We start from the raw sequence: 11,847 nt of genomic DNA on the forward strand, positions 1-11,847 counted from the left end.
AACTCCTATAAATTAAAAAGAAATTCTACCTAGAAGCAATAAGACACCAAAAATATACAACATGGGAATGAAGTAAGGAGTAAAAATGTATACCTCATAGCGAGCTTGACATCAGCCTGCCAGTAGGATATACAAATGGAACCTTTCATTTAAACCTCAGGGAATTATTTATTTTAAAATGCATGTATAGAATTAGAAAAAAATTGATTTTCCCAAAAATCAAACTCAAATTATGATATGGATTGCAAAATGTAGTGATATAGTTAGAAACAAAAGATAATGGAAGTGTAATGATGTGGATGAAGTAGTTTGTAAAAATGATATATGTTGATGAAATGATGTAGGTGAGAGAAATCAATGCTTTATTTTCGCTTAATCTGAATAAATTCTACTGATTTTTCAAACTATCAGTACAGTTATTCATCACACTGTCCACCCATTCTCATAGGTCTTTGTTCAGGAATTTGCAATTTAATAGAATAAATAATATTATCACTGTAATCATGAGGTGAAAATAATTTCATTTCACAGAGCCTAGTAATATATTTCATAGAAAACAAAGTACAAGGTCTGTTTTATATTACATAATGAACAGAAAGACAAACTCATAGAATTTTGGTTGGAAGGTCAACGTCAGAATTAATGAGTAAAGCTGAAGTGCTAAAATGAGTTCTGAGGTGACCAAGAATATTATATTTGCCAGATTTTCCTATCTCAGTTAAAAAAAAAAAACTCATAATAAATACAGTCCCCATAAAACAGCTTAAAAGACATCAAGTTTATAGATAATACTAATTTACCTGAGTTCAATGGTGAAAATCATATACAATTCTCTTGATGTTTTAATAACTCAGACTTTGGGTTAATAACCAACATAACAGATAAGGATACAACAAAATTTATAATTATGGATATTTTCATGATGAGTTTTTGTGTGGTTGACTCCCTGAAATATCCTATGTAAAAGATGGTACATGTGTTTACATTTGAAGTTCATTGAGAGTAAATCTTATCTTTTATTTGCATTTTTTATTTCCATGATCTTCTTTTATTTTGTGTATTTTCTGTCTTTGGCCTCTGCTCCAACTCTTCCTGATCTCTTTTGACAGTGGATTAAGATAGCCTGCATTCTTGTTACCAGCAATAAGTGCTAAAGGCATTTGAGAACATCTATAAATGAAGATGGATCACCTGCAGCAAATTCAGTGTCTATATAATCTACAAAGCAAAAGACTGTCCTAATGTTTCAAATTGAAATGAGAGAAACTTATAATTTCTCTGCAATCTAATTTAGACACAATTGATGGATTCATTTCAGTGTTTGCACAAGGTACCATTTTATGAATCATTTTGGTTAAGATGGCATTCTTAAGGGCTGACTACAATCAATATCTCTGAATTGTACTTGAACCTATAAAACATAATTTTATCTTTTGATATTTATTTCCTGTAGCATATGGTCAGTAAGAAAATGTGTATTATACATTTGGTTTGTAAGTACTTTTCAATCTAATTAGAATTCTCAAAATTGCTATAAAATATCATCCAGATTGTGCATAGGTCACACAATTATTTTCAGTATAATGTAATATTTCAATTTCTTCATTAAATCAAAATGAAATCTTATTTCATCAAATACTCATCAGTTTTACAATTTAAAACAATAGTAATTCAACACTCAGATATACTTTCCAAATTATTTAATGTTTGGGATAATTACTATTTGAATTGGCAGGTTTAGTCTTGTGTTTAGGAAAAAACACAAGAGATAAAAAATATGACAAGTTCATGTAAGTTTCCTCTGGTCTTTTCAAAAGATATATTCAGTAGATTTACATTAAAAAGCAATAACTGAAGGCAATAACTGCCAATCTTCAGGGTAGAAAACTAACAACAAAATATTCGGCTACTACTTAACTAGTATTTGGGGACAGGAATAAGAGGAGTTGCTGTGGAGATGACCACCTTAACAAAAATCTAAAATATAACAACACTAAAAAGAAAAGAAACTGTCAACTTTAAAATATTGATACATTGCTTTCATTGTTACTAACCTTTACTATGGCTAAATCTGCCAATTCAAATAGTAACTTATACCAAACATTAATTATTTTGGAAATATGTAAATAGTACACCATTATCATAGTGAAGTGCAATAAATTTTAAAAGTATGTTGCAGAAAAAACTAAACTGAGAATAAATTGTAGAAGTCTGACTGCAAAACCGAAGGGTCTAATTGATTACGGTGGAAGAATGTGGATGCCTTGGTGATGGGTATGGTGTGTTAGCATATATTTAAAGAGGTGTGATTCTATATCCCTAACTCATATACAGTATTGTAAACTATTGCTACTTCCTGGAAGACCTGAAAGAAAGACAAAGACCAATCTGGCTTAAAGCTGAGAGGAGACTTTGTTATTCCCAGCTTTCCTACTAAGCTCATAGAAAAAAGCTGTTTCAGAATAACTGTGTTTGCATCTGAGTACAGATGGCATAAATGTGTAACTGTCAATTCCTATCTTTTTTCGTCTTACGCAAGACTGCTTATTTAAGAGTTTCTGTCACTGACTATAAAAGCAGTAGATATGTAATTGAATACAAAATAAGAAACAGGTTATATAATTTTCCACTTCCTATCTCATTTCTTAGCCTTAGTCTAAGTATCCCCAAAGTTTTTAAACATTTCTATAGCAAGTTAAAAGTCAGAGTAAGAACACTCCAGATACTAGGTTGGAGGAATTGCTGAGAGACTCAGTTCACAACAGGAATACTGGGGTGTTCAATATTCACAGTGATGTTCTGCTTTAAATAGGGGTGGAACAGCAGGGTTGGTTGAGGGGCTTTATGCTATGGAACCTGACTTCTTGATTTCAGAAATGGAGCCGACAACTCAGATAGCAAGTAAGCCCTCAACTTTGTAACATTTTTGTTCCTCTTTGAACATGCATGAGAAATGCCGTACTACATATTTAGCTAATATAGAATCCCCAGACTTTAAAACAGTTGCCCAACTAGTATTTCTGAACATAGTGATGCTTATCAGTGCTGTTTAACAGGTCAGGACTCCTTAGCATATGACATATTTTTAATATATGTTCATATCTAAAAATTAAAATTCTGAAAATAGCAAAGAGCAAAATTGTTAAATTTGAAAATAGCAAATTTGTGCAGACATATTCAATAATATCTATTAAACCCTTATCCTACCCACAAGCCAAATTGTGACAAGGTGATATTATCTGTAAAGGGAGGGCTTGCTTGGGGAATATTTGTGGATCCATCCCAAGAACTGGGCACAGGCTAAAGATGTGTGGGGGTGTGTGTGTGTGAGGATTCACCAGAGACAGAGTGGGGAACAGAACCAGCAGATTGACTGAAACACTGCTGAGGGGAGCAGTGGGTTAGTCAGGAGAGGTCTGCTGTGCCATGTGTGTAGCTCCCTGGCTGCGGATCAAACACGTGCTGCAGTGGCTGCAGACAGCTTCATAAGTTGCGTCTTAACCCCTTGCACCACCAGAGAGGTTCTGTGGATCCATGTTTTACTGGATTCTGACTCCTGGAAGAAAGTTTCCAGTCCAAGAAAGATGAAGAGACAGAAAATTGTCCTGTGAGGATGCTAAGGAAGGTGAAGATTTTTCAGCTGCTAAAGTAGAGAAGAGCAAGTCAGCAGACCAAGAAAAGACTATCCAGTGCAAATCATGGAATTGTATATGCCCATGATATCTGCCATTCTTGTCCTCAGGGTAAAAGTGTGATGGCCACAATCACAGAAAAGAGAGGACATGTAGAATGAAGTGGACAAAATAAAAGAGAATGCTAAAGAAAATGGCCAAGAAGAATCCAAGCTATCACTAAACCTCCTATAGTTAAGTCCTTTAAAAGGAGTGACTTTTTTATTAAAGATTTATTTTTATTTATTTATGCATATAAGAACTGTGGTATAGGTCAGTGGTACGGGGGGGGTGAGAGGATTCACCAGAGACAGAGTGGGGAGCAGAACAGGTGGATCTACTGAAATACACTGCTGAGGGGAGCAGCAGGCAAGACAGGAAAGGTCTGCTGTGCCATGTGGGTAGCTCCCTGGCTGGGGATCCAACTCCTGCTGCAGTGGCTGCTGATAGCTTGATAGTACTAGACTTTAACCCCCTGTGCCACCAGGAAGGCCCTAAAAGGAGTGACATTTTTGAGGGAGTTGGTTTTTGTTAGTTTTTAAACCTTGAGAAGGAATCCTATTCATCACAAAGATTTACTGGGAACATAAAGAGGGGGGAATAAGGCTCACAAAAGATGGAGCATGGAAGAAATGTAAACTTATACTAATAGTGAAATGACCAGGGTTTCAAAATCAAGTTGAAACATCAAAAATGAGGAATTAAGCAAATGTGGATAGTGGTTTACCTTTGGGCAGAAAGAAGAATGCTACATGCAAAATTCTGTGGATAATCTACACAGAACTTGAATTAGTTATTTTTCAAAGCTCAAATCTGACTTCCAGAAATTGATGATATGAACTGTCCTGAAAATTTTGTACACTCACTCTTCTAATGTGAATAGTATTATCTGTATTTCACAGAAATAAATAAATAAGAAGAAGAGGAGGAAGAAAAGAGTCACCCTACAAATGTGACTTTCGAACTACTCTTGTGGAACTCATCTTGACATCTTTTTCCTGGAATCTATTCCTTTGTATAAAAAGAGTGCTTGAGTAAATCTAACTACATGTGGACACTCATTCCAGTAACTATCAAGCACTCAAATTGCTCAAATTTATGTTATTTTAATGCAAACAACTAGATTAAATATTTTTCATCTAGGAGACAAAATAGCATCTTTATAGGGGAGTTCAAACCAAACATGAATTCTTACAAGTTTTTTTTTTTTTTAAAGAGTATGGGTCAATAAGGACCTTGTGGCTTGGAAACAGTCAATGACTATAAAACTTTTTGACAAAAAAAAGTGTCTACAGTACAGCTCAATATAACTAGATTTCAATACTTCTCTGCTTTATTCTTCACATATACACCCAATGATGTACATGCACACACACACAGAGCACAGCACAACTCTGTACAAAATAAACTTGTGCTGTATATCACTAAGGCCAGACATCATTTCATCTGCTATATCAGCTCTTTTTAACGACAAAGACACACACACACACACACACACACACACAGTTTCACCTTTATCAGCTTTTAGCAGCAGATCTCTGTCACAATAATTGAATAATTTAACCATTTGGGAAATATATTTTTTTTGCAGTACCAATTCTAGAAGTCAAAACATATTAAAATGTGTGCTCCTGTGTGTATAATGTCTTATCAGTCAATGTTTTCTTAACCTAGTGCTTGACATTCTTGGTAGATGGAAGGAAGAGGAGAAGCATCTGTAACCGCCACTGATATAGATCTTCTGTTTTGTAAAAATGGAGACATTTTCTAAAGGTTGTGCTGCTATAACATCCTGGAAAATATCAACTTATACCTAGGCCTACAAGCATCTTGGTGCATGCTGTCATTCTGAACTTCCTCTCTGCTAACTCTCACACCACATTTTTTTGTGTTCTGTAATAATGTGATATTCTTCTTCCCCTTCTTTTTTTAGTTCTTTATTTTCAACTTCAATCAGAACCATAGTTTCCAAATAGTCTCTTCCCTCTTTCATTGTCAGTGAAGTGTAAAAAGTGACATAATATGTGATAAATGAATACTTGCACAAACCACATTATGCACCTGTTAATAGCAGAAGCAAACTTCCTGGGATAAGACTCTATACTGGAAAATATAGAGAACAGCTCCTGTTCTGTGACTACATATCTCAACTGCAGTCCATGCCAGTGCTGCGTCATGATCAAAAATAGCCTGGAGCCTCCCTGGTGGCGCAAGGGGTTAAGATGCAACCTATGAAGCAATCCGCAGCCACTGCAGCACAATTTCGATCCCTGGGCAGGGAGCTACCCACATGGTGCAACAGACATCTCCTAATTCGACTGGTGCTCCCCTCAGTAGTGTACTTCAGTCAATCTGCCTGTTCTGTTCCCCACTCTGTCTCTGGTGAATTCTCTCACCACACCCCCCATGCCTCTGGCCTGTACCCCAGTTCTTGTGTGCATAAATAAATAAATCTTAAAAAAAATAGCCTGAAGATGGGAACTGACATGAGATTGTAAGAGACACTGGAAGGAAGGAATCACTGTAAATACCAATATCCTAACTCTGGTACCTACAGCACAGTAGGAAGTTTGAATTCTTATGGTCACTAGAGATGATCTTTGCTTGCCTACAACCCTGACACTCTTCTATGCCTGCTACTCCTGGATGGTACCAGATTTATTAAAATCATGCATCTCGTACTTCAAGAACCATTTGTGTACCTAGAAGCTAACTAATGAAAATAAGATAAGTCTACCAAAAAAGGACAAAATTTTAATCCAATGGAATACAGAAGTCCACTCAAATTCATTTGAAAATTTTTCCACTCCAAGAAAATACATTCAGGCAATGACATAAGTAAAATGATGAGAAATAGTTATTTCTGAAATTATGTAACAATATATTCTTGTTTTGCTTGTAAATAAAACATAACATCACACAGTTGATGCTTGTTTAAACTTTGCATACAAATATGCATGATGCCAACTGGATTCAATTTATCCTGTCTTAATTTGAATTAACTTGATGGATCTTTTGACACATGCTAAACAGACTAATTGTTGCTTATTTGGGTGCACTGAATCAGTGAACATGGCAATCAGAATCCAAACAGATGTTCATAGTTTCTGTGATTGCCCGGAGCCTGAGGGTAGAAGAAGAGGGAGAATCATTTTGCTGATTTACTTTTGTTAGTATCTGTCAAGGCATGGGCTGCATTACAAATGCATCTGTTAAAATAAGCAGACTTTGCTAAAGAGTTGTGAAGGACGGATATGAATGCTAATGATAATTTTACCTTTTGACACATTTGAGCTTACATAGCTCTGTGTTGTGACTATTTCCTGTTTTTTAAAGAACTTGAACATTACAAATTCCATTGAATCTTCTTACAAATGAATTGTAGAGAGAACTAGAATTTGATGAAGCCCACACCAACTTTAAAGTTTTCCTACGTTGTTTTTGTGTTATCAATGCAAAGTAAAAATGGCTGTATATATTTAAAAATAACCAAATTAATAGTTCAATCATATGAACAGAGTAAAAGAAGTATAGAGCTAAACAGTTCAGAGATTTTATAGCAATTTATTAAAACTGAGAGGGATCCATTTTATGACATATAACTGGCATATGACTAATAGAATTATTTTTTATTTTTCTTTCAGCTTTATTGAGAGATAATTGAATATCCAGTTGCAAGATATTTAAAGTCTGTATTACGGTGATTTGATAAACATTGCCTTGAGAAAGTATTCCTCCCCTACAGTAATTAACACATCTATCATCTAACATGTTTATCTTCTGTTTTATTAGGGTGGTTGAATTTATTTCTAAGTACGTTACCCCTTTTGATGCAATTTTATTATTTTTTTTAAGATTTAGTTATTCATTTACACAAGAACAGGGGTACAGGCCAGATGCATGGGAGGGTGAAAGGATTCACCAGAGACAGAATGGGGAACAGAACAGGCAGATTGACGAAATACACTGCTGAGGGGAGCAGAGGGAGGGGCAGGAGAGGTCTGCTGCCCCATGTGGGACTCTCGCTGGCCAGCCAGGATCAAACAAGCGCTGCAGAGGCTGTGGACAGCTTCACAGCACAGTGCTCAACCGCCTGCGCCACCAGGGGAGGCCCTTGATGCAATTTTATTTATTTATTTATTTTGAATATAAATATTTATTTTAAGTCAAAGTATGCAACAAATAAAACCTACAGAAAACAGATTTCCCATCACAATCTCTTGCTTTACCAAATAATATTTTGAAAACACATTTCCTTCAGTCATTATAAAGTTCTTAAAATACAAAAGAAATTATATCTGTAAGAAAGTCTAGTAGACCAGATGCTGTTGTCAGGACTTTTATGTTGATGGTTTTGCTTTAATACATCCCACGCCATCCACCTCCACTGATGCCACTTTGGCCATAGTAACCTCCACTGCCACCAACACCACGACCATAACCACCTAAGCCATCAGGAATGCCATATCCTCCACTGTAATTGTTCCCCATTCTCATTCTTCCAACTGACCCATAAGCGCCTTGATTATCCATTCCATCTCCGCCGTAGCCTCCCATTCCAGAACCTCCCATTCCAGAGCCACCTCCAGGAGTGGAATTCAAAAAGAGGTCAATGTATCGATGTTGCATGTTATTCTTATCTTTAGACATGGCAGCTACCGCATCTTCATGTGTCACAAACTCTACATCAGCTTCTCCTGTTGCTCTGCCATCACCTCCAATATCAATATGAACTCGTATTGGATTTAGTGGTGAGAAGAAATTAGCAATGTCATTTTCAGTTGCACGAAAAGGTAATCCTCTCATATGTACAAAATGACCACCATGAAATCCTGAACTTGCATCACCAGCTCCACCATAGCCATGCCCTCCCACACCTCTGCCATCTCTCATTCTGTCATCAAAGCCATCATTTCCAAAGCCATAATTATTATAGCCACCATAGTCATCAAAACCTCCATAACTTCCACGCCCAGCTCCATAATAACCCCCTCTTCCGCCTATTGGTCTATCATATGGTCCCAGTCGCTGTCCCAGCAATCTTCTTGGAGGATCATAAAATCCTTTGATTTCATTCCTGCTACTTCTGAAGATCTCAATATACCTTGAAAGAACTGAACTATTTCCTCTTTGCTGCAACCAAATGGCAGTCCACGAAGTCATACTGTCCCATCACTAGCGTCATTTGGACCATTATGTATCATAACCCAATCCATCTCAATACTGTTTGATTTTAATGCCCCTTTTTACTTCAGATACCCTGCTGGGTGACAGTAGTGCCAACTCCTATGCTCGTGGGGTCCAGTCTAAGGAGGGAGCAGAAGCCCGCCTTGTGTGGCCCTCCCTGCAACAGTACTCTCAACTGTCTCCGGCCAATGCAATTTTAAATGAGATTTTTAAACATTTGGTTTATGGATAGTTTGTTGTTAGTACATAGAAAGGCAACTAATATTTGCATATTGATTTTATATATTCAATTTTCTGACATCACTATTAGCTCTAACAATTTTTAGATGGAGTCATTGTCTTCTAAATACATGCCATGTCATCTGCAAATAGAGACAATTTTATTTCTTTCTCTCTGATTTGGTTGGATTTACTTTTTTTCTTGCCTAATTTCTCTGGCCACCTCTAGCTGCATTCCTCTTATCAGAAACTCATTTTATCATCCCAGGTGAAGAAGTGCTCATTATCTTTACCTAAAGATACTAATCTCGTTTTTTTATTTGGATTAATTGGTCACACCAAGGCCTCAGTTCTTTGGTTCAAGAAAAGTCATGAAGGTGCAACTTGTCTGGAATTTTTGTTTTTTATAAGGATGAGAGTGGCAATCTTCTTAGCTCTCTTCATGTCAAGAAGAGAGCAGAAGTCCAAAGGCATGATTTTTAAACTGATATTTGAAAGATGAATAAATTCACTAGGTGAAGGGGGTAGGCCTAAAGAGAATTTGGAGTACAGGAAACATGGTCATTTTATGTGGGAGTGTGACATTTTCAAGCAAATGAAAAAGAAGTCATGAGGGCAGGGTAGCTATGCAAAGATTTAATGTCTAGAGAGGTGGACGTGGGAGAGCCTGGGGAAGTGGGGCAGGTCACATGAGGTCTAGAACCTTACTAGACTTTATTCTACCAGCAATAGGAATTCTTTGATGCATTATAAGTAATTTTCAGAATTTTGTTTTGAAATGTTTACTCTGGATATTCTGTTAAACTACTAAAAATCCGGCCTCCCCGGTGGCGCAGCGTTTGAGCGCTGGGTTGCGAAACTGCCCTCAGCTTTTGCAGCGCTGGTTTAATCCCCGGCAGCTGGAGAGGGTCCCACATGGCGCGCAGACCTCTCCTGCCACCCACTGCTCCCCTCAGAAGTGTACTTCGTCAGTCTGCCTGTTCTGCTCCCCGCTCTGGCTCTGGTGAATTCCTCACCCTCCTGTGCTTCTGACTGTACCCAGTGCTTGTATAAATAAATAAATAAATCTTTAAAAATTAAAAAAAAAATTATAAACTACTAAAAATCATGCTGATAGACCAATTGGGAGCTTCTGCAGTCATTGAGGTAGAACAAGATGTACTTCTGAATTAGAGAAATAGAAGTAGATATGAAAGGTAGGTGGCATAATCCTTTTTTTTGAAGAGTTTGTAAAGAATAGTAAGTGGGCCTCCCCAGTGGCACACGGGGTTAAGACGCAGCACTATGAAGCAATCTGCAGCCACTGCAGCGTGAGTTTGATCTCAGGTCAGGGAGCTACCCACGTGGTACAGCAGACCTCTCCTCACTTGCCCACAGCTCCCCTCAGCAGTGTATTTTAGTACATCTGCCTATTCTGTTCCCCACTCTGTCTATGGTGAATCCTCTTACCCTCACACCTCTGGCCTGTACCTCAGGTCTTGTATGCATAAATAAATAAATCTTAAAAATAAAAAGAATGGTGAGAAGAGTGGGTAGTTATTACATAGGAGCTTTTGAAGCTTAGATTGGAAATGGTTTACGATGATATTGTGAAAAACCATGCAGGCCATGCTAAGAAGCTTGTATTGATTTTTTTCTTCTACAGTGAATAATGATAACAGTTGGTTTTAAATTGAGTTATAACATGATCATATTAGATTTGGGAAGAAATGACTTAAACCACTAAATAATTATCTATGTGGATGGGCTGTCATTACATTATGAACAGTAAATGCAACATATTTAAATCTATGTTGGTATTAATGTAAAGAGCATTGTAAAACTAGATTTGAATTGTCTTTACTACCAAATGAATGCATTATTATGACAAAGGAAATTTAGATCTCTCCAGCCCTCCAAAGTCAGTAAAATACATTAGTTGTGAAATAGAAATAAGAAGACACATAAAACTTGATTTGAAGGTGATGAAGATGTTGATAGAGGAAGCAGTTGATAGATAAAAAAGAAGTTATATTTGATCATTTGTCTACTCCTTTTATGGTTCAAATAAAGCATAAATGAAAAACACATTACATTTTATATCATAGCAAATTTATAAATCTGACTTAAAAGGTGAACAGTCATTATATGTTGTTTTTCTAGTTTTCAAGTGTTGATTTCTAAAGATATTCAACTATCCACCCATTTGTTTATTCAAATTATCATTGAGCATCCATTAAACACTAGAAATTTTGCTAGTATTACAGACCCAAGGAATTTAAGGATTTCAGTGACATGCATTGTGTTCTTAAAGAACATCTAAAAATGAAACAAAGGCTTCTTAGTGCAGTAAAGTTATAAGCTAAAGAGAGAAAAGTAGAATTAAAAGCACCAAAGTGAGCCAGCATGGAGTCATGTAATAAAGTAAGGCAAGACTTCCTGAAATTACTTGTAATTCATTTACTCCAAATCAGCAAAGTGTTCATATGTTCTACACCAGGCACTGTTAATGTTTAGGCTTCAGGCATTGACGAGATATAGTTACTAATTGCTCATTATAATCTCATGAAAAAGATACACAATCAACTAAAATATCAAATTCCCATATCTTACCAGATGAAACCAAGGGGTCCCCAGGGACCCCCCCCCAGCTGTTAAAGGGAAAACCCTATGTTGCCCATTCTTGGGGTTCCTGCCATCCACACACAAAGACAATATTATCAGTGAGTGTCTGCAATGTCACACACTGGGTGGAATTTCCAAGCCAAGCCTACTAATGGAATTAGAATCC

The 11,847-nt window shown here is 36.6% G+C and overlaps 1 pseudogene across 1 annotated transcript; it reads right to left on the reverse strand.

Moving 5' to 3' along the window:
- Positions 1-7,988: 7,988 nt before the first annotated feature.
- LOC311176427 (heterogeneous nuclear ribonucleoprotein H3-like) lies at positions 7,989-8,899 on the reverse strand (annotated as a pseudogene). The gene has a single exon. The product of its transcript is annotated as a heterogeneous nuclear ribonucleoprotein H3-like (transcript).
- Positions 8,900-11,847: the final 2,948 nt, after the last annotated feature.

Source organism: Talpa europaea (genome assembly GCF_964194135.1).
Source record: "Talpa europaea genome assembly, chromosome: 9".
Classification (NCBI taxonomy): Eukaryota; Metazoa; Chordata; class Mammalia; order Eulipotyphla; family Talpidae; genus Talpa; species Talpa europaea.